Here is a 27,324-nt window from a genome sequence, read left to right on the forward strand (position 1 = left end):
AATGTTTAGATTAATTGAAAGGGGTGTGAATTAGTTACTCAAGGTCTATATGTACCACTCAATAATAATAAATTAAACACTTCACTATTTTTCTTATCCTATTGTTGCTTGGTCACTACTATAAAATTGTCATAAAATTAACTTGCATTGCATAATGAAAATATTATTATATGTAAAAAATTCATAAGGCATATATCATAGTTTGACACTAGGATTTTGTGTGGAAACCCAATTTGGAAAAAACCACCAGAAGCATGTCACTCTTTTTCACTCTTTTGAAGTGAACTCAATTAGGAGCCAACCCTATTAAAGTTTACAATACACACTATTAAATGTGACCTGATTCTAAAGGATTTAATGACCCTATTAGGAATGACCTTGTAAGAGGACTTTGATTGTTCTATTTAGAATGTCACCTAGTTAAAGGATTTACAAGGACTGATAAGTCCTCAAATGACTATTAAGTCAACCTCTGTTAAAATAATTTCAATATAAACTATTTACAAGGATAAGAAAGAAAACAATAGGTTTTGATCTCTTTGATTACAACTCACTTTTTCTACTTCAGATCTTTGTTCATTCCTTATGTTGGTTCACAAATAAGCCTTCCATTATCATCTATTATTTCGATCTACTTGAATACCCTTCAAGAAATCAGTTCACTCTTCTCATCAACACTTAAGCATTTTGCTCAAATTCACTTATAAAAGATAACATCACATCTATAAGATTTCTCTTCTAGATTCACATCCACTCAAATCTCTAGTCAACATTTCTCTATATGAATTCCTTCACATACAAACTCAAAACACATACTAGTTGGATAGGGCTAAACTAGGCTAAACAAAGGCACCAAATATTCGGCCATGTATCACCTTAAATAGAAAGTCTTTGCTTTACCATTTTCTAAGTCCACCAGATATTAGGGTTTGTGATCAAGTTCAACTCAATCAAATGTATTTGTACATCTTCTTGATCATCCTCTAGAGGCTTCTCTAGAATCCTTATGTTAGGTCTTTACCTAATCATCACCTTGAATTTAATGATCCAACTCATCAATCTTATCTTCAACACATTTTACATCTCACAAGAAATCAACTAAGTTAGCTTAATCTGATTATTCCTTTGAATTTGATCTTTTACTATCACTCAACAATCATTTTATAAGCTTTTTGGCTTGACATCAACTAATTTTCTTGATCAATACTAATGCTTAGTCAACACTAAATTTTCTTGACACTAACTATGGCTCATTCCACACTAGCATTATTGGGCACTCCTCACTATATACTCTCTTTCTTACCTTCGCTTAACTTTCTTGACATAAATAATTACTTTTCTTTATCAAAGTCTATCTAATAAAATATCCATTATAACTTCCTTTTGATAACATCAATCTTTCCTCTAGGTGTTATAGTTATGAGTAACTCTCAAATCCTATTCATCAATCAATAGATATGACATTTGGACTAGCTAGCAATATGTCTCATCCATAGATTTGACATCAATGACAAAACAACAATTGTTGTAATTGTAAGTTTCCTACAGTAAACCCTCTTTGGTATTTATGGAAACATCTCAAAAATCTAAAATACTAATCATAGCTTATTTACCATACAATCCAAAAGATTTCACTTCCATGAGTAAACACTATCCTTAGTTTCATTTTGATTCTCATCCATTCAAACTTTCAAAACTCCCTCTATCAGTTTTCTCTCTTTCGAGATTTTCTCTCTCTTTCATCTAAGTTTCTTATTTCATTCTCTCCCTTACTATATTCTCTCCCTCTTTGACAATAATTCCAAAGAAATGTAGCTATCTTAGCTTCAAATTCCTCATACATCTATATTATGTACATTTTACATGTCTAGCTGATACTTGTCATTTGTCTTTTGACTAATCTCTTATGTTGTACTGAAGTATTGTACCTTAGGATGTCCCAAAGTAGAGTTATATTGCACCACTATGTAGAATTTCATGTTTGGCTAATGTGATGTAATTCACCATGTCTCCTTATGTAGCTTTAGTTAGCAAAATGACCCCTAATTTACCTCTATGATATCCATGAGCATCTTTGGGTAATGGCTTTGTGAATATGTCAATAATCTATTCCTTTATATTCACATATTCTAAGTTCACTTCTTTGTCTTGAACTAATTCTCTCAAGCAATGGTACTTGATATCAATGTGCTTTGTCTTTTGTCTGCATCACTGGATTCTTTAAAATATTAATGGAACTTGTGTTATCAAAATAGATAACTATTGGTTTTGTATTCTCTTCTTGCATGCCTTTCAACAATTGTTTGATCCACATTATGTTTGAACAATTCATTACAGCTGCCACATACTCAGCTTCAGTTATTGATTAAGAAATACAATTTTTCTTCTTTCTTTTCGATGGCACCAATCTCTTTCCTACAAAGAATGCACCTCCACTAGTGCTTTGTTTGTTATCAATATTTCTTACCTAATTAGAGTTAGTGAAAAAATTCAGTTTAAATCTATCACTTCTCTCTAGTATAATTTATCGTCTTCTATACCTTTTAGATATCTCATTATCCTTTTTACAACCATCATGTTATTCTCTTTAGGATTTTATGAGAAAATAGAAACTATCCCAATTTTCAATGTAATATCTAATCTATTGTGAATAATATATTACAATTTTCCTATCATGGATCTGTATAGGGTCTAGTCCACATCAGTAGAATCATCATTCTTAGATAGCTTATGTCCCATAGACATAGGTTTACTCACTAGCCTTAAATCCTTCATACCAAAAGTCTTCAATATCTCCTTGATTTATTTGGTTTGTGAAATTAAAATACCAAACTTCATTTGACACATTTGTAGTTCAACAAAGAATTTGTTTTCACCAAACATAGACACTTCGAATTCCTTTTTCATTTTATCAACAAATTATTTACATAATGCTTCTCTTCATCTAAATATGATATCATCAAAAAATATCTTAGATAACACCACTTCATTTTTCTTACCATTCTTCAAATATAGATTGTTGTTATCATTTGTCCTTTCAAAACCAATTTTCACAAAATAGTTATGGAACCTTTCACACCATGCTTGTGGTGCTTGCTTCAATCCATAAAGGGCTTTGTGTAGTTTACATACAATGTTCTTGTTGTTTGGATCTACAAATCCTTAATGTTGTTCAATGTATACTTCTTCCTCTAATATATCATTCAAAAATGAAAATTTGACATCCATTTGATATACTTTGAAATTATTGTAAGCTAAGTATGCAAGCAGAACTCCTTAAAATCTGACCACAGGAGAAAAAGTTTCTGCATAGTCAAATCCTTCTTATGCATAACCCTTTCATACTAGTCTTTCCTTATTTCTTTTTACATCACCATTTTCATATTGCTTATTTCTAAAAACCCACTTTTTCCCAATGACATTCTTGTCTTTAGGTCTTTGCACCAATGTCCAAGTATTGTTCTTCTCAATCTAGTTGGTTTCTTGATTCATAGCTTGTATCCAATCTTCATTATCTAAAACATATTTTATTGTTTTGGGCTCAAACTCACATAATAATCATGTTTCACCTTTTATTTGTGTCCTTTTCATAACACTTGATTCAACATCTCCAATGATTTGATCAGGTTTATGATGTCTAGTTCTCACATATTTTTCTAATATAGGTAGCTTTCTTCTTGGCTCATCTTTAGGTTCATCTACAAAAACAATTGCAGGTTCATTTCCTCTATCTTTTTAGGTTTAGGTTTAGGTTTTGAATGCACAACATTCACTATCTGATGCTTAGAATTTCCTATCTATGACACAACATCTTCAATCTATTACTCAACACTAACTCTCTATTGCTTAAAAATTTGCATGTGAACTCCATCATTTCCTCTATGATAGGAACTTGCATCTTGACTTATCTATTCAAATTGAGTTCTAGGAGCATCATCACCCACATAGATGAATTTATTGTAGTCTTCATATTCTTCATTACATGAAGCATCATCTTTTTTTGCAAACTCATCAATGCTCACATTTGCACTTTCCACAACTTTGTTACTGTTACAATTTAAATACATATAAGCTTTTATTTTTGTGGAATAACCTAGAAATATGTCATCATCAATATTTGCATCAAGTTTTCCATTCCTATTATCTTTTAGTATATAACATCTACTTCCAAATATTTTGAAATATTTAACATTACAAGCATAGCTATACCATAGTCCAAAAGGTGTAGCATTTGTACCTTTCTTGACTTGAACTCTATTTGGGGTATAGATAGTAGCACTAACTACTTCTCTCTAATATTTTTTGATATGTCTTTCTCCATCATTCTTATTCTTGCATAGTCCATTATTGGTATATTTCTTCTTTTAGCTATCCCATTCTAAGGAGGGGTACTCTGTGCTAACATCTATGTTTTGATTCCTCTATCATTGCAAAATTTATTGAACTCAAATGAGATAAATTCACCACCTTTGTCAAATCTTACTCTTCCCTATTTCTTTTTAAACTCTGGGTAAATACCACTTGAATAACTAAAAAGCATTAAGTATAATAGTATGAACCAATTCAAAAATATCATTAGTAGTATATGTCTTACTCTTAAAACTAGACTTGGTTATCTTTCCCAGTTGACATTGTTTACACATAGAATTGTCAAGCTTTTTTAGTTTAGGAAATCCTCTCACTTTCTTCATTTTACTAATATTCAATAAATTATCAAAATTCATATGACATAATGTTTTTTTTCATAACCATACATCCTCTTTTTGTACAAGCATACATGTCTCTCCTGATAGGTCTGTAGATATAATTAGTTACCTCTTTTCTTCTCACCAGTTCCAATTAGCTTACCATCATCATCATTTATCTTGGCCCTTCTGTTGTGAAATTCGACTCTATAACCTAATTTTTTTAGCTCTGAAATAATCAACAAATTGTAATTAAGTCCTTCAACCAAATAATTTTTTTTGACACGATATCTTGTGAGTCAATTGAATAATACCTTTACCTTTCATAACACATGTAATATCATTACCAAATTTAACACATGCACCATTTTATGAAAAAATATCTTCAAATTTGTCTTTCTCACTAGTTATGTATGATTAGAACATCCACTATCAATTATCCATCTATCACTTTTGTTCACATTAGAAATTAATGCAATTTTCTCATCTTCATTAAACTCTTCTTTCATAGAAATATAACAAGATTTATTACCTTTGTCATCCTTTCTCCTTCCATAGCTTCTATCATCTCTTCTTCTTTTGTACTTTCTTTTCTTCTTTTCATCCTTATCTTCTATGCCAGGACATCTAGCAGAAATATGACCAACTTTGTTGCATGAAAAACAAATGATAGGTAATTTACCTCTTCCTCTTCCAAAATTTTTTTCAATGAGGGAAAGTTCATCAATCTCATCATTAGAGCTATCACTTTCACTCTTCACATTTTTTCCTTTCTTCTTATTAAGAATCAATTGTGACTTGAAAGAAGATTCAATGGTAGTAGGTGTATAGTTACCAAAATTAGACATCTCAAAAGTAGTAAGTCTAGCAACTACACCTTCTAAGGTCAAATTGTTACTAGTGTACATCTTAGTTATTGAATTGCAGACTCGAATGGCATAGATAAGGAGTAGAGTCCTCAATACCTTGCTTATCACTGTTTCATCTTCAAATACTGCATTTTCTCCTTGAATAGCATTAAAAAACTCTTTAACTCTTGTGCAATATTGTACTATATTCTCACCTTCCATCATTCTCATAGATCATCAAATTTACCTCTCAAGCTTTCTGATTTAGCTCTTAGTACATTGTCATCAGCTCCATCTATGGTCTTCAATCTATCACACATCTTCTTTGTAGTGTTGCAATCTTTTAGGTCAGCAAACTTGACATAGCTTAGAGGTGAGGCAATCTCCAACATTGCTTGGTTATGATCTAACTTATTTTTTTAGTCCTTTAGTCATCAGATTAGATGATATTACCTGTACATATTCATTGCTTAAAAAATTGACAACATCACTAATACTAGATATGTGCATCTTCATCAAGGTCTACCACACATGAAAGTTCTCCTTATTTAGCTTGGGTACATCTTCCTTGTTTTTCATGATCTTTAGGTTTAAGTACCTTCAAACTTTTCTTTGTAGGAAATTTTCTCTGGTACCAATTGTTAGAAATGTTTATAATAACTGGGGGGGGATGAATCAGTTACTCAAGATATATATGTACCACTTGAACAATAGAACATTAAACACATCATTGTTATGCTTACCCTATTGTTCCTTGGTCACTACTTTAAAACTATCATAAATTTAACTTGCATTGCATAATGAAAATATTATTGTATGTAAAACATTCATAATACATTCATCATAGTTTGACACTAGCATTTTTCTTAATTTGGGAAAAACTACCAGTAACATGTCACTCTTTTGAAGTGAGCACTGTTAGGAGCCAAACTTGTTAAAGGTTACAATACACACTCTTTGTAAATTTCAACTTTGATAATGATCTCAAAATGGATTCATTATCATTATTGGCCCCCGATATATAAAGGGCTTTTGCACTAGCTCTGTGGCCCTTTGCATTAGTGTAAACACCCTCTAGCAATTGTTAAATGTGACCTAGTTAGAGGATTTAATCACCATGTTAGGAGTGGCCTTGTATGAGGAATTTGATCATTCCATTTAGAATCTCGCCTAGTTAAAGGATTTACACAAAGTGTTAAGTATTCAAATGGCTGTTAGGTCAACCTCTGTCAAAAGAAGTTCAATACAAAGGGTTTACAATGATAAGAAGAAAAATAGTAGGTTTTGATCTATGTGATTACAACTCACTTTTTCTAGTTCAGATCTTTTTTTAGTCATTATATCAGTTTAATAATAAGCCTTCCATTATCATCTTTGATCTTGATCTTCTTGAACACCCTTCAAGCAATCAATTCACTCTTCTCATCAACACTCAAGCTTTCTTCTCAAATTCACTTATAAGCAACAACATCACATTTTCAATATTTCTCTTCTAGCTTCATATCCACTCACTTGTGTGGTATCCAATTGACCATGCTTTGTATGACATCCTTCACATACAAACTCCGCACACACACTAGCTAGATAGGGTTGAAATAGGCTAGAAAAAGGCACCAAATATCTAGCTCTATATCACCTAAATAGGCAATTTGTGCTTTACCATTTTCTACATCCATGGTAGATCTTAGGGTTTACAATCAAGTTCAAATCAATTCAGTGTATATGTACATCTTCTTGATCATTCCCTAGAATCATTTTGCTAGGTCTTTAACTAATCATCACCTTGAATTTGATGTAGTGCAAGGTAGGAGAATCCCCAAAGGAGTTGTCCTAGCCCCCAACAAATAACCACACAACTAAAACACAAAAACAATGCAAGATCTGATATCAGAGCACAACTCTTTATTTGTAAAATAATTAATTTCATGCAATGTGTCAGGTTATAACACCTTCCCAATTATGACCAAATAAAAAGCAAGTAATAGTTTTGCGTGATCCTTCAAGATCCCATCCAAACCCTAACTAGTCTAGATCCACACTCTGGTAGAAACCTCCAAGGAAGATCCAATTGGTACTCACAATCCCATGAAGCTATCTCCTTATTTCCCAAGCCTCATCTAATAGCCCTTCTCAAAATTTTTTCCTCTACCACCTCCTCTTCTCCATGATGGATGACTAATCACAATCTTGTTGTAAACTGCCTCACATTTAGTGCTCAGTCCAAAAACTCAGGAAAAACTCACTCTTTAGCTAGTCTCCATACTCACTCCTCTAAATGAATAATGAATAAAGACTTCACAATACCCCCTACTTATACCCAACTAAGCCACAAGTTGGCCCAACAAGCTAAAAATTAAATATCCAATATATTAAATACTTGAAGAGCCACAAGTCAACCTCCAATAGAAATTAAATACCAAATGCCTTTAAAGGCTTACAATACTTATTAAATACATCAAAATTAATTTCCCAAGACCCAAATAGGTCCACTCAACTCACCAACATCCCTTATTCATGCAGGATAGGGGTAAGTGCAAGAACTTGGGTCTCACTTTAGGGCAAATAGTCGAAGTGTTTTTCTTATTTTTAAAATTTTTTGTCAATTGATATCAAAATTTGAGGCATTTAGAGATTGAATAAAAAAAAACTTCATAAATAAAAATTTTAGTGTTTAGAATCTAGTCTTTGAATATGTAATTTATTTGTGTACCCATATGATATATTTTGTTTTTGGTATGGATCTTTAAAAACCACTTTCTCAAAATGCTTGTTTTAGGACCATACCACACTCGTGTACGGACACCATAATTTGACACAAATAAATGAATTTTTGTAAATCCTTTTAAAGGGAGTTACCTAATACACCTAAGATTGATGACAATATTTTTCTTTAATTTTTTATTGAATAATTTTTTATTATTAATCATTAGTTGGGTATGAAGGTAAATTTTAAAACCTCTCATGTATAGACACCATAATTTGATCAAAATTTTACTTTTTTCAAAAATTCTATTTTTAACCTCAAAAGAATTGAATGTAGATTGATGACATATAAATTAATTTAGGAAAAATTATAAAATAAAAATGTTATTAAAGTTTTAGTGAACTTCACTATTTTACAATTAGGTACCACCTTTCATTAAAAAATAATGTAAAAATAGTAAATAATATCATAGCACTATAAGATTTATATTTTTGAAATTAGGATAGTGAGAGCTCTAATGGGTTTTTGTTTCATAAAAAAAATTTATTGGGAAGACCCTTTAAAAATTATGGCAAGGTGTGAATTTGTCAGTTCAATGCCTTAACCAAATCTTGAGAGGTCAAGGCATGGGCTTGGTCTCACCAAGCCTATATCAAATCAAAATTTGAGGCGGGAGAAAAAAATCTCGTCCAATGTTGTAAGAAATGGGTACCCATTATTTGAAATTCAAAAAATGGGTACACATTTTGAAAATGTCAAATCGGCATACAAAATCCCCTCAAAAAATAAAATTTAAATGTCCATTATAACTTCCTTTCCATAACTTCAACCTTTCTTCTAAGTGTTATAGTTATGAGTAACTCTCAAGTCCTCTTCATCAATCAATAGATATGACATTTGGACTAGGTAGAAATATGTCTCATCCATACATTTGACATCAATGACAAAACAATAATTATTCCAATTGTAAGTTTCCAATATATAGTCGTATAAAGTTACTATAAAATTATAGTTTTATAAAGTTACATAAAAAATTTAAATAGTTTTTTATTATAATTGTATAAAGTTACTATAAAACCATTCTTCAATATTTTATTTTTTAATTCTACATATGGTATTCAATTTGTATAAATTAAAGTTATTTTTATTTAAGGATATTGCTATGTAAAATGCTATAGTTGGGAGTAGAGATATGGTTAAGGTTAGAGTTGTGGTTGCGATTATGGTTATGGTTAGGGTTCGAGTTATGGTTATGGTTATGGTTATGGTTAGGGTTAGAGTTAGGGTTAGGGTTATAATTAGAGTTAGAGTTAGAGCTAGAGTAAGGGTTAGACTTAGAGTTAGAGTTAGAATTAAAGTTAGAGTTAGGGTTAGGGTTCAAATTAGAGATAGAGTTTGAGTTAGGTTAAGGATTAGGGTTAGAGTTAGAGTTAGGTGAGGGATAGCATTATAGTTAGAGTTAGGGTTAGGGTTAGGGTTTTGGTGAAGGTTAAAATTAGAGTTAAAGTTAGAGTTAGAATTATAGTTATAGTTAGGGTTAGAGTTGGATTTAGAATTAGAGTTGGGGTAAGAATTATGGGTGGGGCTAGGGTTAGATGTAGAGATAGATTTAGAGTTAAGGTTAGAGTTTGAGTTAGTGTTAGGATTTGAATTAGGGTTAGGGTTAGAATTGGGGTTAGAGTTAGAATTAGGGTTAGAGTTAGGGTTAGAGTTAGTGTTAAGGTTAGGGTTAGAGTTAAAGTTAAAGGTAGAGTTAGGATTAGGGTTAGAGTTAGGGTTGGGGTTAGAGTTAGAGTTAAGGTTAGAATTAGGGTTAGGGTTATAATTATGGTTAGGTTTTGAATTAAGATTAGGGTTATGGTGAGAGTTAGGGGTATAGTTGGAGTTAGATTTAGCGTTAGAATTAGAGTAAGAGTAGGAGTTAGGGTTAGGATTAGATTTAGAGTTTGCATCAGGGTTAGGGTTAAAATTAAAGCTAGAGTTAGAGTTAGAGTTAGGATTAGATTTAGAGTTAGAGTTAGGCTTTATGTTATTATTGTGGTTAAATTTATTTTTTCAATTACTACTCTTAATAAAGATGATTCAGTGCTAGGGAAATTGTCATGTTAATTCTTTATTTGGGTTTATCATTATAATGTACATAATTAGTGATATTGTGACACATATTATTTTAAAAATTATAATATATTAACTCCCTCTCTCTCTCTCTCTCTCTCTCTCTCTCTCTCTCTCTCTCTCTCTCTCTCTCTCTCTCTCTCACACACACACACACACACACACACACACACACACACACACACACACACACACACACACACACACACACACACACACACATCTCTAAATATACCCCTTAATCTATCTTTCTCTCCTTCATCGCTCTCTAGATACAACCCCTAATCTCTCTCTCTAGATACACCTGATAATCTTCATCACTCCATCCCTACTCTCTAATTACACTCATTAATGTCTCTCCCTCCCCACTCTCTAAATAAATCTCATATCTATCTATCTCTCTATAGTCTCTAGTTATGACCCCTAATATCTAGATACACCCCCTAATCTCTTTCTCTCTGTTCTCTCTAGATATAACCCCCTAATCTCTCTCTCTCTCTCTCTCTCTCTCTCTCTCTCTCTCTCTCTCTCTCTCTCTCTCTCTCTCTCTCTCTCTCTCTCTCTCTCTCTCTCTCTCTCTCATCACACAAATTTCAAATCATATCTCTGATACTAACTCATAACCTCTCTTTCTCTCTCTCTTTGTCTAACCCATTAACCTTAAGAATTTCCTCTCGCTGAAGAATCCCTAAGCCCCCTATCTCTCACTAACCACTAAACCCTCTCTCATTAGCCCCTCTCTCTCCATGCTATCCCATTATCTCCATATTTTTCACTCTTTGCATCCTATCCCCTAATCTCTCTCTATCCCTCTCTCATCCTATCCACCCTCTCACTCTCTCTCTCTATGTGAAGTTCCCATTTAAAGGATCAGAGTTTCTAGGGAGAGAGAGGGGGTTAGGGATTAGGGGTCAGAGAGAGATAAGGGGATAAGAAGAGAGAGATGGGATAGGGTAAGAGGTAGTGAGAGATATGCAGAGAGAGAGATGGAGAGAAATGTGGATATGATGGAGAGTGTGAGAGGGGATTATACATGGAGAGAGAGAGAGTGAGAAATATGGAGAGAGAGAGAGAGAGAGAGAGAGATTAGGAGCTAGTGTTTGAGTGGGAGAGGTTAAGAGTTAGTAAGAGAGAGATTAGGAGTTAGTGAGTGAATGAGTGTGTGAGTTTTTGTGTGATAAAGAGATAGAGCGAGTGAGAGAGGTGATAGAAAGATAAAAAAATTGATAATGCTCTTACCTACCTATTCGCTCCATGTTTGGAAAATAATGACTACTTATTTTAGACCATGATTGTTTATAATGGATGGAAAATAAAACCTTGATTTCCTAATATTACTTTAGTTTTATTATGTTGTAGATATCTTCAATATATTTCCAACACATTTTGAATGGAGTTAATAAGAGTTCAGATGTGAAAGTAATGGCATCTGGAGTGGAGCCTATTTTTTTCTTCAAAACCTAATCGGGTTTTGAATAACCCGATAGGGTTTTGCATAACCTGATCGGATTTTGAATATATTTTTCATCCTAGAAACTAGATTGGATTTTGTTTTTTATGTATTTTTTCTATGCTTGGTAACCAAGCCTAGCTACTTTTTGAAATTTTATATAACCCAATTGGGTTATGAATAACTCAATTAGGTTATTGATGTTTCTAGTTTTTTTTTGTGGTGTCCACTAAATTGTACACCATCTTGGTGCACATAAAAACACACACACACACACACACACACACACACACATCTATAGATACACTTTGTAAACTCTCTCTCCCTCCCTACTCTTTAAATACACTCTATAATTTCTCTCCCTCCACTCTCTAAATACACCCCCTAATCTCTCCTATCTAGTCTCAAAATATGCACCCTAATCTCTCTCTCTCTAATCGCTTGGCACACCCCCTAATCTCTTTCTCTCTTCTCTCTAGATATACCCCCTAATCTCTTTCTCCCTTCCCTTCTCTCTAGATGTACCTCTCTCTCTCTCTCTCTCTCTCTCTCTCTCTCTCTCTCCTTATTCTTTAAATCATCACATAATATCTCTCCTTTCCCACTCTCTAAATACACCCCCTCTCTGTCTAGCCTCTAGATACACCCTATATGGTTTCATAATACATGAAGATAATCACACCATTATCTCTCTTAAGGGTATTATATCTATTTTGAAGACTACCTATTTCATCATGAAATACACTTTAATTGTCAACCCAAGGATGTAGGACTTGAAATGGGTCAGCATGGTATGTGCGCTAAGTTCCTTTAAGAGTCTTAACACATATGCTACAAGAAAGTAAAATGCATGAAAAGAATCTATACTACTATTAAAAAATAGTAAACACACTTGGGCTAACAATAGATAAGTGTAGAAAGCTTTGGAAAATGAACCTAAACTAGTTAACAACTCAAAACATCCACCATGATCATTTTTTGCAAGTGTTGCAAGACTAATACAATAAATCTATCTTGAAGATAGAAAATTGAAAAGAATGAATCTACTCTACCTAAATCTATTCTACCTCCCAAGTGGGTCCCCTTGGTTGGTTTCAAATAACTATGAACATAACAAGTATTCCAAAATCACTCTTTCACTAAAATCCTTCTTTTATTACATCAACTAAATAATTCATGAAGAATAGAAAAAGAGTAACTTTTGAATCTTAAATCAGCATTATCTATTTTCTTATTAGCTTACTAAGATGATCCAAATCAATTATATAGAGGATTGGATACTTATTAAAAATATGACATAAAAGTTTTGAACAAACATCACCAAAAAAGAAGGTAGAAGATCAAACATGACATTGCACATTTATTACTAAGCAACAAAATAACAACTTGTAGGAAATATAGCAAGTTGTGTCTCCTAGATTTTCTAGAATAATAACTCCTCTACAGGTGTGGCTTATCCATAGGAACTAAACTGTGCTTTGCTTGCCATGATCAGTCTCCATCACCCTCTTCCTTTAATGTAGTAATCACCACCCTTTGCATCGCTCTTCATTTTCTTGAAAGTTAGAAACATCCAAAAAAATTATGCAAGATAACATTCCTACTCTTATTTAGATATTACATAGCTTAAGATATTTATATGAAATACTGAATTCTATGTATAATATTAAGAAAAGTATGTCATACACACTACCCATAGGTTTAGTAAGTTCTAGCTATCTCTGGCATAAGTTCACAAGATATGTACACAAATGTTTTGGAAATTTTTTTGACAAAGCACAAAGAGAAAGTCCAAACTATGAAAACTATATCAAAATTAAGACATTAATATACCTCATCACACTCTCTAATCTCTCTCTTTAATCTCTAGATAGACCTATCATGCCCAAAATACGGTGCAAAAATACACTGATTTTTCTTTTTTAAAGTTTAATAAGTCTACTATATTAATACTAGTTGACTAAAGGCATACATAAGTCACATTAGGTTTTGATATAATCGATAAATCTTGTTTCACAAGTTAAAGTATAGGTATGTTGAAAGATAGATCTAGGTTTCCCTACAATACCTTAACACTTCATTCTTGTTTATAACCAATGTGCAAGATTAAACCATTATATTTCAACATTTATTCTTTCATTGATTTCAAAATTTGTTCTTATTTATATTAGACCCCAATACAACACCCCCACTGACTATCTTTCTAACTAACTCATCTTTCAAAATCAATCTTAATTTTCACTATAATAAAATTAATGAAATTAATGTTGTTGATTGACATTACTAATATTAATTTAATCTTTCATGAAAAAATTAATATATATTTTAAATTTAATTTAAATTAATCTAAACAATATTAATTCTATTTACTTTTAAAATATTACACTTGTTAACCAATAATATGCTATATGGGAGAGAGAGTGGGTGGTGGGAGAGAGAGTGGGAGAGGGAGAGAGAGAGTAAGGGATGGGAGAGAGTGTGAGAAAGAGTCTGGGGTGATAGAGAGAGTATGGGATGGGAGAGAGAGTGAGAGTAGTGGATTAGAGAGAGAGAGAGAGAGAGAGAGAGTGTGTGTGTGTGTGTGTGTGTGTGTGTGTGTGAGAGAGAGAGAGAGAGAGTGAGAGTGAGAGTAGCATGGGAGTGTGTGTGAGAGATCTAGAGAGTAGGGGATGGGAGAGGGGAGAGAGAGACTAGGGGATGGGGGAGAGAGAGTAGGTAGTGGGAGAGGGAGTGCAAGAGGGAGAGAGAGGGGGGAACGAGAATGTGTGTGTGTGTGTGTGTGTGTGTGTGTGTGAGAGAGAGAGAGAGAGTAGGGGATGGGAGAGAGTGTGAGAGAGAGTATAGGATGGGGGAGAGAGTGAGATTAGAGGATGGGAGTGTGTGTGTGTGTGTGTGTGTGTGTGTGTGTGTGTGTGTGTGTGTGTGTGTGTGTGTGAGAGAGAGAGAGAGAGAGAGTAGAGAGGGAGAGAGAGAGTGAGAGAAATATAGTAGGTGGTGGGAGAGGGAATGGGAGAGGAAGAGAGAGAGGGGGGATGGGAGTGTGTGTGAGAGATCTAGAGAGTAGGGAATGGGAGAGGGGAGAGAGAGGGGGGATGGGAGTGTGTGTCTATGAAAGAGAGAGTAGGGGATGGGAGAAGGGAGAGAGAGTAGCCTGAGAGAGAGAGAGAGAGAGAGAGTAGGGGATGGGAGAGAGAGAGTGAGTAGGGGATGGGAGAGAGAAAAAGAGTAGAGAGGGAGAGAGAGAGAGAGAGAGAGAGAGAGAGAGAGAGAGAGAGATAGTAGGTAGTGGGAGAGAGATGGGGGATGGGAGTATGTGTGACAAATCTAGAGAGTAGGGGATGGTAGAGGAGAGAGAGTGAGAGAGAGTAAGGGATGGGAGACCTAAGAGAGAGTGAGAGAGAGTGAGAGGGAGAGAGTAGGTGGTGGGAGAGGGAGAGTGAGAAAGAGTAGGGTATGGGAGAGAGAGAGTAGAGGATGGGAGAGGGAGAGAGAGAGAGAGGGGGGGGATGGGTGTGTGTGTGAGAGAGAGTAGGGGATGGGAGAGGAGAGAGGGTGAGAGAGAGTAAGGGATGGGAGAGAGAGTAGGCAATAGGAGAGGGAGAGTGAGAGAGAGAGTAGGGGATGGGAGAGGGGAGAGAGGGTAGGGAGAGAGAGAGTAGGAAATGGGAGAGGGGAGGTATAGAGTAGCCTAAGAGAGAGAGAGGGGTGATGGAAGTGTGTGAGACAAAGAGAGTAGGGGATAGGAGAGGAGAGAGGGTGAGAGAGAGTAGGTGGTGGGAGAGGGAGTAGGGGATGTGAGAGGAGAGAGAGCGAGAGAGAGAAGGGAATGGGAGAGGATAGAGAGTGAGAGAGTAGGGGATGGAAGAGAGAGAGTGAGAGAGAGTAGGTGATGGGAGAGGGAGAGAGAGAGTAGGGAATGGGGGATGGTGGGATAGGGATAGATGTGGTTTGACATAGTGTGTATGCAGTATAGTGCGTATGTGCTATAGTATGTACACACTATGTGAAGTCACCTAAAAATGGTCAAAAAGAAGGTTTGGTTCCCTTTTGATCCATATTCTACTTTTTGTCTATTGTGCATTCTATTGTTTTCACATAAAACACAGGTTTCAAGCTATTGGAAGTTAGCAAACACTATTTGAAGACTTTTTGAAGCTAGCAAACACCAAATTCAATCATTGGATCGACTTTTTGAATATTCTTTCTTTCTATAGAAAAGGTTAGTGCAGTCCTTTTTAAATATTGTTTGTTGATATATAGAGACAAATTTGATTATTATTTGACATGTTGTTTAATATATAGTGAATTCATTGAAATTTGTATGTTTGAATGAATTTTTATTTGGAATGGTTAGCAATTTGGCAAGTTGTTTGATATATATTGTGTATTCATTGAAATAATAGTAATTTTTATATGTATTTGAATGATTTGTAATTTACCAATTGCAAGTAATTCAGATGTTTGAATAATTTGACATGTAGAAATCATCGTCATGCCAAGGAAGAAACCAAAAACTCAAAAAAATGAAGATAGGGAGAGAGATTTGGCAATTAAAAGAGATAAAATGAAACTACTATGTCAATAAAGAAAATTGCAAAGCAATAATGAAAAATTGACTTTTAAAGAGGATCAAGAACCACCGATACAAAGAAACAAAGAGGAAGAATTGGAAAGACAAAGAGAATGAACGAGACTATTACGCTCAAGAAGACAATTGAATTATGAAGCTACACCATCTTCCAATGTTGGAGTCATATCATCCTCTCATGTTGAAGAGACACTAATTTGTAAATTCAATGATGTACACACTCCATCATGTCATATTGAAGATACAACATCAACATATCAAGTAGGTGATATTCCTTCTTTTGCATCTTATTGCTAGTGCACATCATCTTCAATTCAAGGTACACAAAACACTCAACCTTATGTTGATGTTAAAAATGTTGAGGGAATTGAAAAGATTATAAAACCTTCTAGAATTCATTTAGAAGACCAAAATATTTGATTGATATTGATACTAACATTTTGAAATCAATGCCTAACAAGATTAGCAAGTGTACTTGTCAAAAAAAAGTTAATTGTCTATGGAGATTATTCTTTGAAGAATTAACTATTATAGGTCAATGTCAATTATTTGTTTAAATGATGAGGAAATTGAAATTTAGGCCTATCATGAAGATTCTTGGGCTAAGAATGATGGACGATTCAAATAAAAAAATCATTGTAAAGAATCTAATGAGTGTTTATGACAAAGTGGGTTCTAAATCACACACCAAAGATATCAATATCACAAGATGAGTACTTACATCAACAATAGTAAGTACCAAAATGAAGAAAGCTCAACTCATGAGAAAGAAAAGAAAAACATTGAAAATTGGTAGAGGTACTCTAAGGAGAGCCATGCTAAGGCATGAGAGATTGGAAGATCAAACAAAAAATGAGCTATGGACATTTAGCAGTAGACTACCATGAAAGGATAAAGAAATTAGTGAAGCTTTGAAATCATTGATCAGAGATTTTTGAAAAAATAACACACATGTTTCCCCTAATCAAAGAGATGTTGTAAGAAGGAGGATTGGTAGCCAAAATCCCAACCCACATGCGAAACATTTTTTGGACTCAACTTAGACATAATTTTTTGCAAAATTTATTCGTATGTATCCTCAAATTCAAATAAGTCAAAGATTTTTTAAGATGGGTAAATATTTTTGTGTGAAGATAAATCATAGATGCACAACTTGTTATTGTAGGATACATATTGAATTTTCTAACTATTTTGATATCTTTAGGCATACATGTGTGTTTTTGCATTCTTAGATTGTTTTGTAGGATTGTGATATGAATGAGCCACCAAAATCTTCAAGGGAATTCATATCCAACATTTTATGTGAAATAGGGGACGACCAACAATTTTACAAGACATCATGCTTGGATGGTAAATTCTTATTTTGTCATTCTTTGCAAATTTTATCAACTTGTGATTAAATGGATAGTACACATGCAATTGGAAATGGAATAATAGATTAGGAAAAATTTAAGATAGTGACATATGCTCTAAAAGATGGAAAATAGGGTAAAAGATGTGATTCAGTTATTGAAAAGATTCTAGTGTATGAGTTCATGAAGATTTTCCATGAAAAGATTATTTACAAGTTTGCAAGGCATACATATAGAGCTTGATGGCAAGATTTGCAATTTAAGTTGTGCAAGGATACATTTTCATTAGATACCATTGTTTCAGTTGTAGACTTCGCAAAGAACTACACACTACAACCACAAAATGAGCTGCCAGCAAAGTATTATACTTCTCAACAGGTTTCCATATTTTTTCACATAACATTCATGCATTCATCTACAAGTATAGAGGATGACAAGAAGATTTTGAGGAAGTACCATTTTTATATTGGTGATGATCGATCACATTTTATGGAGTTTGTACATGGTTATTTTTAACTATTTTATGGATATTTGGCTAACAAGGGCATAACATATCGTCAGCACATTATTTGGTTAGACAATTGCACATCTCAATTCAAGAATGAATGGATGTTCAATTGCTTGAGAAGGATGCATAGGTTGTGTAGAATTCAGTATATGTGGAATTTCACAGAGGTTAGTCATGGAAAGGGAGAGCACGATGGTATATGTGCATGCATCAAAAGAGCCTTAGCTCATGAATAACTAAAGTACAAAGATGGAGCAATATTGACAGATGTAAAATCCATCATCCAATGGTGTAATTCTATAATGGGTCTAGGAAAGGAAGGTGAGCCTACAGTTCATAGATTTTTTTGGTTGATAGATAATACTAACATTGCACCATATGAGGATTGTTGCACACTAATAGGATCCAGTGAATTGCACTCTTTTAGAAGCTCTAATGTAGGTTCATGGAGTATCCACACACGTAAAATGGCATGCTATTGTCCATCATGTGCAGAGGAAAATTGGGATGACTGTAAGTCAATTGAATGTGTGGACAAATGGGATATACGGGTTTTGGACCCAATTGACACCTATCATCCCCCACAAGCACTGGAAATGGTAGAGATGGATTCATCTATTGACTTTGACTACTTGTTTGATCTAGTGCAACCTAGTAATATATACATTTATATATATTTGTAATTGCAATATGTAACTTTATAACTTTTACTTAAGTATTTTCTAAATTAATGACCACATTTTATAAATTTGTCACTACAGGCCATGTTTTTGCTATTATTGCACCTGAAGACAATGAAGAAGGGATAGATTATTATTTGTGTCATTGTGTCCAAGCCAAACAAAAATTGGATCACTTAGTTATAGATGGTGATGGTTTAGAGTACCATATCGGTGTGGTGGTTGTAAATGGCACATGGCTTAGATAATATTCTATGAAGAAACCTAACTTGTGGTTATTCGAGGATTGGCAAATAGAGAGAAATATTCTTCATTATTCAAACCTTGTTGTCACATCAAATGTACACTTGATAAAATATGGTGGAAAACCACATAATAAGATTCTTTGAAAAGTTCATGAGTTAAACCATGAGGCAATGCTTGAGATATTAAAATGTAGAGCAGATCCAATTGGTTCATTAGATTGAATAGGGAGAGAGGGAGAGAGAGAGAAAGAGTGATCAATTGGATCCAAACTCAATGTTGCAACCTCTCCCCCGAGACTATCCACATGACAAGATGGGTATTGTTATTATGTGTAAGTGATGAGATAAGTTTAAATCATAGATTTTATGTTTTTATTTGTTTAGAATCTAGACACATTATTTGAATTTATATTAGATTCTTTAACAAGACCCATTTTCAGATTAGTCATTTGAATAAGTGAAAGTTTTGAATTTTTTGTTTAGATCAAAATATAATGAAAGAAAATGAAAATTGTTAGAATGTGAATGCTTTGTGATGTAAAGTCATGATTGTTTTCATGTAACCAGAAACTTCAAACTGGCGAAAGCAAGGATACAGTGGGAGAAGTTTCCAAGACTCATCAAGCCATTCAGTAAGCCACTTGATCATTGCTAGGAGCTCAAACAAATAATTCTTTGCATTTGGAACATTGTTACCAATAATGATATTATGACTAACATGCTTTTATATTTTATTTGTTTTGTCATCTCATCTATAATTATTTTATATAAACTCCAAAATAAATTTATATCTAAATCATTAACTTATAAAACCCATCTTATAAATTTTTTAGATGTCTATTTGGAAGTCTTAAGACCAAAGTGTATGATCTTTGGTTCACTCTTAGTCACAAGATTCAAATTTTCAGCATATGTATGGGTTCGGGGGTCAAATCCTTTAAGGATGACCATAAGATGTTATGTTTGTTCACTCTTAGTCTCAAGATTGCAAGGTTGTGATTGTGTGGAAGAATCCACACCCTTGAGGATAATCATAGGTGGTTGATCAATGTTTAGGCTTTAGGTATAGGACACGATGGTTGTGCAATTTATGTTCATGTAAAACTCAATATTCACAATTCTAACCTCTTGAAAAAACTTTTTTTTGTGGATGGAGCTATGTTATGTGCACATTTACCTAAAATGCTTATTTGTGATTATATCTTTGAGGATCTAGCTAGAGATGGGAAATTGATGCAAGGATGATGGTGATGATACTTGTTTCTTAACACAAAAGCTCTCAAACTAGGATAGTCTTCATCCAAGATACCTAAGCATAACATATGCTATCCCTTTCAATTCTCTAAGGTTAGAGACAAGGTGAATGGCCTATTCCTTGTGCCATTTTCGCCTATTCCAGTTCTCTCTATCTAAAACTTTAAAAAATCACACAACAACCCCCTTACACCTCACCACACAACACCTTGATCACCTTGCACCTCCAGGATCTTTATCAACACCATCTCCTTATAAGATTCCAAAGGAATTAAGTCACTGCCAATATAATACCTTCACTATTCATAAGGTTCTAGACACCTTAAAGACTTCAAAACACCAATACATACTTCTCTATCTCATAGCCTACCTTGGAATGTAGGTTAAAACTCAAATCCCTTAAATCATCTACCAATACTAAAAGTAGATTCTAGTACCTTTTACTGCACTTTTTTTTAAAATCCAAAATCTGAGATTTTGACTTGCTTATTCAAGCATATAATTCAAAGACTTAGGCCTATACTATTAGGCATACAATCCTCACTCAAACTATGACTCTCAACAACCTTAATCAACTCTACCTAATGAACTTATATACTTCATTACCTCATTAAAGTATTTCAAATTGTTGATGTTTGGTTCTCAATTATTGAGGAGATCTTTAAATTGTCAAACCCTTGTATTGATGAGAATTTTATTACTGATTACTATGGTTGGCTTCTAAGCTCCAATATTCTACCTTTCCTTCTCTTTGAAATGCTTCCTTTGTGTCTTATGAACAAAAGAAATTTCCCAACAAGCATGCAGATCACACACCAACTTCTGCCACATTTTCTTTATTTCCAAAGTGCTGATTCATTGTTAATGTATGTAGCATCAAGTAACTTGCTGATTTATGGGCATCTTCCTTATAAGGAACAAGTTAATGTGTTAACTTAGTAAGAGGAAAAACTAGAACAACCATGGGAACCATTAATACCTTCCACTATCTCCATGAATGAGAATATGCAATCATTATCGCACCATATTCTAAAAAATTATAGAATTTACTATCCAAACAAGTAATGTATTCCTAGTAATAATATTTAATGATAACATACAAATGTTCTATCAACCACAAAAGTATTATGCACTTCACCATAAATAGGAAAATTTAAAGATCATCATAACCATGAATTCCTAAGAGAGGATAGAAGGATTGTAATCTAAATGCCAATATAGCAGTAATATTACACCAAAATACTGATTTCTATTTCACAATTATATACAAAACACTTTGTTTCTCTTCTCCACAAATTATCCCCTTAACTCTATGTCTCTCTCGATATGATATTACATTTATTTATAGCATAACATGACTCTTTACCTTCCTAAGAGGTTCTAACAATATGAATGACTGTTCATCTTAGACTACACTTTCTCAATTTTACACTATTTCCATATTTTGCATTTTAAGTTCTAATATACTTTCCTAGGTACCTTAAAAGGTTTATCATCATCTTATAACATCTTAATACTATCATATATTCCATTTATGCCTTTGCATGACATTTTTCCACTTTTTATTCACTATGACTCATAACACTTAAAACATGAAATTAGTCAACATGACCTTAATTTGAACACCTAATAACATGATATGAAACAACTAATTCATAATCTATCAAGACTCAAACCATACTCAATAAGATTCAAGATTCCATGGGAGATGGTCAGAGTGCCCTACACTAGAAATTCTTGTTGAAGACATGGAATTTAAACAAAAATATTAGGTTGATGGATGTCTTTGATTGCCAAGGTGTAGGATGGTGCAAAGTTGAGAAGAAATGATGGTGGCATTTATTCATCAAACCTTGTCTACAATGATTTTTAAAGATCTCATTACAACCAACTAACTATACAATAGTGAAAGAGAAGAGTAGACATGACTGTAATCAGTGAATTTCATATTTGGCATTTGAATTTTTGATGATTTTGAAAGCATTTTTAGAATAAAAATAAACAAAAATCAGATTTTGGACAAAATTCAAGACGTTAAAAATCATAAATTCAAGCCTAAAGAGGTGTAAACTTGCAAATCTAGGAAAGAAAATTAGAATATAAGAAAATATCACACAAGTATTAAAGTGGTTAACTCAAATTCTATTTCTACTCTTAGCATTTCATTTCATGTGGTAGAGAATATTTAAGCACATACTTGATGATAAGAATAGATGACCATTAGTCCATCCTACTCTCTTGCTACATGAATATTGAGTTGTGGAGAGAGATAGAACTAAACCTTGTAGTTAGAAAAAGAAGTTGTTTCAAGACATTATTTTTATTTAAGTTGTTTTATTGTTATTAAATGGGTAGATGTTCACTATCATTTGTCAAGACTCAAATTTTGATCTTTAATTGCTAGTAATTTGGTGGATAAATTCTCTATACAACTAGGTAGTATGTTAGTTAATTTGAAGATGCTACTAAAATAATATCTTTTCTCACAAGTTGAAATCAACTTGGAAGAAGAGGGAAACTAAAATTATGGATTCCAACAGGAAAGTTGCCCTGGTCTTGGTAGTCAAGATTTAGGAGCATGCAAATGGTCTAGATTCCAATGAGAGGCATTTCAATGAGCTTGGCTATAAGAAAGGGATTTGAAGAGAAATGAATTTGTTCAAGACTAAATCATGACCTTTGATTTCCATAGGAGTGCATAACTACTAAATCATTACCAACTAGATAGTAGTATTTGGATTTTTATGATTGAATTTTTGTATTATGCCTATAAAAATTTCAAACCACTGCCAAAAGCCTTCAGATACTTAGCATTGACTTTTAGATCTGAAAGATCATCATCCACCCCTTATTCTTATATGCTATACTTTGAAAAATGTCAATAAATTGCATTGAAATAGTATATTTATTGATTTGAAAGTAAGTTTACAATTGGATCTTCCCTCTTTGTCCATTTTCAAACAATGTCTAGAAATTTAATTGGTAAATCCTTGAGAAAATTGTCATGTTTCTTCCATATAGCCTTAGGTCACTTTCCTTGGTGAATCTTATATCTAGTTGTAACTGGCATGAAAGAAGACACAAAAATTCAATAGAATAACTAGAATAGACTTGATTTTCAAAATAGGTTAGTAATATTTCCACTTTTCCAAAGTGATGATGTAAAAAGAGAAAAAAAATGCATAAAATATTGTCCTCTTGCATTTTTCTCCATATTTTTCCATAACATTAAGAAAATAAATTGAAGATTATGATCCAAATTTAACTTCTCTATAACATATCAAAATATGGCGTATGGTTGTTTTGGACCAAGTCTCTACTATTACACTATGGGCTACCATTTAGCCATAAAAACCCCTCCATTCACAAAGGAACTATATGGAATAATTATCCCCCAACCATACAACTTGGTAAAGTATCTTAATATGATCCTAAAGTGAGGATTATTCAATTGGATTGAACCCATCAACTCTCTATATGTGCTTTTTATGAAACCCTCACCAAACATGGCCTCTTCAAATCTGACCAAGAAATCACTTCTAGGACCTGTTAGTTGATCCTATACCATGTTTAAGATGATTAATTTTACTCTTTTACATAAAACTATGGCCTCCTTTAGGAAAATCTCCCACTACTATACCTATGGCATCAAATTTGATGCAGAGTCTTCAACCACAATCTACCACCACCTCCTGCAGTGCCTAGCAGCACCCAACCCACTGCAAGATGTGAAGAAAAGTTATCAGCCTCTTCCCAATGCTGACCTTTATCTTTCCAAGTGGAATCCTCTTCTCCAAGGTCTTACCCTCTCCCTAGGGTTCACATCAAACTTGGGTCTCAATTAGGCTTTAGGGACACTATCCCTCAACTAGGACAAATAGGGAAAATTAGAGAAAATGCTTTCAAGGGTTCAAAAAAAGACTTGTTTTGTCATACTTAGACCTATCCCACTAGGATTCATCCACTTTCAAGGTTCAAACACTACCAATAGATCTATTTCTAGTTTTCAAAGGTTAACTCCCAAACACTCTAAAACAAGTGGCAAACAAAATACGTTTCTAGATACCCTTTTCTAGATTCTTGAAGATCCCAAATTCTTATGGGCTGATCCTACTCCATCATACCCAAACACCAACTAGGTTCACAATCCTAATAGGCCTAATTAGGCTAGCTTTCCAAAGCAAGTGCTAAGAGATGGGGTCATAGAATCAACACAACCACTTGGGACTCTTCCTCACCATGCCTAAAAACAATTCCACCCTTCCTTTGGGTCACAACGACAAGTTTGGGAGTTCTAGATGACTTCTTCTTTAAAACAGGGTTGAATACATGGTGATATTTAGTCTAGGGCCTACAAGAAAAAATAGAAAACCACATTTTTTGCCTTTGAAAATCTGACATATGTGAAAATACTCCCTTAACTTGCTTTCCATTGAAAATCAGCATGGTCCCAAAAGTTAGAGGTCCATGAATGCAAACTAGTCATGTTACAACACTAGCCAGGCAGCCCTTAGTAAAACAAAAATATCTTGAACAAATGAATAGATAAAAATTTGAAACCAAATGCAAATGAAAGGTGATTCAAATACCTATCCAATAACACCCAAGATGTAATAAGACCCAAGATGTAAGGTCAATTGGACTATAGGTGCCATTATAAGGTAGAGTGCCAAAATAAAAAAATGAGCAATATAGGTGATTTTTCAAGGAAAAATGGATTTTTATGTTTCTTAGAAGGTTATAAAGGTCCTTAGGGTCATTACATTAAGTTTTAGGCATCTATGAGTTAAGATGTCAAAAATTGAAAAAATTTTAAAAAGTTGTCGAAGCAAAATTACAAAAATGCTAACAACTTTGCAAGAGTTTGGAAATTTTTGAAGGGCTAAGTATTTGGAAATAAGTTATTTTAGTGTTACCAAACCTTTTCCAAGTCATATAAGTGGAATCAAGTGAAAAATGTAAAAATTGCACTTTTTGTGCAAAATTGCATTGTTAAAAGTTGTAAAAGTTGCTCAAATTTGCAACTTAGTGGAAAAAGAGTCATTTGATCAAACTATATATTTTTTTTTCTTTGAGAGGCTTGATAAACCCTATCCCCAAACTTTCCCCATCCCATTGAGCACTCAAACATTCTTAGGTACGCTGAACTGAAATGTCCCTAAGGGTCACTAAATGCCATAGGACAATGATCTTTGACGAAGCATATCTCGAAGCTTGTGTGAGGTATGGGTGTGGTTTGACTTCTTATAGGACATTATTATGGAGACCTAAAATAGCCTCTCTCACTTTTTGGAGATCTTACTCCATTTTGATTTTGTGACGCCATCTCGGGTGATGCTGAAACTAGTAATGTTGGCCAGTACAAAGTTGCCAATTGTCAAATCTCTCTCACCTTTCGTCATGGGATGAAACTGTCTATTCCATTAGCTCTGGGTGGCTAGGTAAACTCTATCTCCAACCTCATCCCATCTTGTTGAGCACTCAAATGTTCTCGGGTATGTCGAACTGAAACGTCCCTAAGGGTCACTAAATGCCATAGGGAAGTGATCTTTGATGGGGCATATCCTAGAGCTCGTGCATGGTATGGATGCGATTCTAGTTCCTTTAGGACCATGTTGTAAATACCTATAATATCCTCTCTCACTTAATAGAGATCTCACTCCATTTTTATTTTGTGACACCATCTCGAGTGATGTTGAAACTTGTAGTGTTGGCTAGTACAAAGTTGCCAACTGCTAAATCTTGCTCACCTTTCATCATGGGATCAAACTATCTATTTTGTTAGCTCTAGGTGGCTGGGTAAACCCCATTCCCAACCTCATCCCATCCTATTGATCACTTGAACATTCTTAGGTACGCTGAACTGAAATGTCCCTAAGGGTCACTAAATGCCATAGGGCAGTGATCTTTCATGGGGCATATCTTGAAGCTTGTGTAAGGTATGGATGTGATTCTAGCTCCTATAGGACCATGTTGTAGAGATCTACAATAACCTCTCTTTCTTTTTGGAGATCTTACCCTATTTTGATTTTGCGATGCCATCGCAGGTGATGCTCAAACTTGTAGTGTTGGCTAGTAGAAAGTTGCCAATTGTCAAATCTCACTCACCTTTCCTCATGGGATTGAACTCTCTATTCCATTAGCTTTGGATGGCTAGGTAAACTCTATCCCCAACCTCATCCCATCCTGTTGAGTGCTCGAATGTTCTCAGGCATGCCAAACTAAAACATCCCTATGGGTCACTAAATGCCATAGGGCAGCAATTTTCAACAACGCATATCTTGGAGCTCATGTGAGGTATGGATATGATTCTAGTTCCTATAGGACCATGTTGTAGAGATCTACAATAACCTCTCTCACTTTTTTGAGATCTTACTCCTTGATTTTTTGATGCCATCTCGAGTGATGCCAAAACTTGTAGTGTTAGCTAGTACAAATTTGCCAATTGCCAAATCTCTCTCACCTTTTGTCATAGGATCAAACTATCTATTCCATTAGCTCAAGGTGGGTAGGTAAACCCTATCCCCAACCTTGTCTAGTCTCATTAAGCACTCGAATGTTCTCAGGCATGCCTAAGAAAGACTATGGAAAGTGTTACAATCCAAGTAATGATTGGTTGGGATGTATGTCATAGACTAAGGGAGATGATATTCATGAAGGGTTTTAGATAATAGGCTACTATAATTGTCAAAACAACATTAATGATAATCAATTCATAAGGTAAAGGCATTATGAAGGAATGAAATCAAAGGAAAATATTCAAGGCAACAATAGTGAGTGTGATGAACCTTTTAAACCTTAGTAGTAGTGTAACTATAAATATCTCTAAAAAACTCTTAAATATTTATCAAAATGATAATTTCCATGAAAACAATGACATGGTATTGAACTTAAT

The sequence above is a fragment of the Cupressus sempervirens genome, chromosome 3, assembly GCF_028749045.1.
Source record: "Cupressus sempervirens isolate cs-2001-9-10 chromosome 3, ASM2874904v1, whole genome shotgun sequence".
NCBI lineage: Eukaryota > Viridiplantae > Streptophyta > Pinopsida > Cupressales > Cupressaceae > Cupressus > Cupressus sempervirens.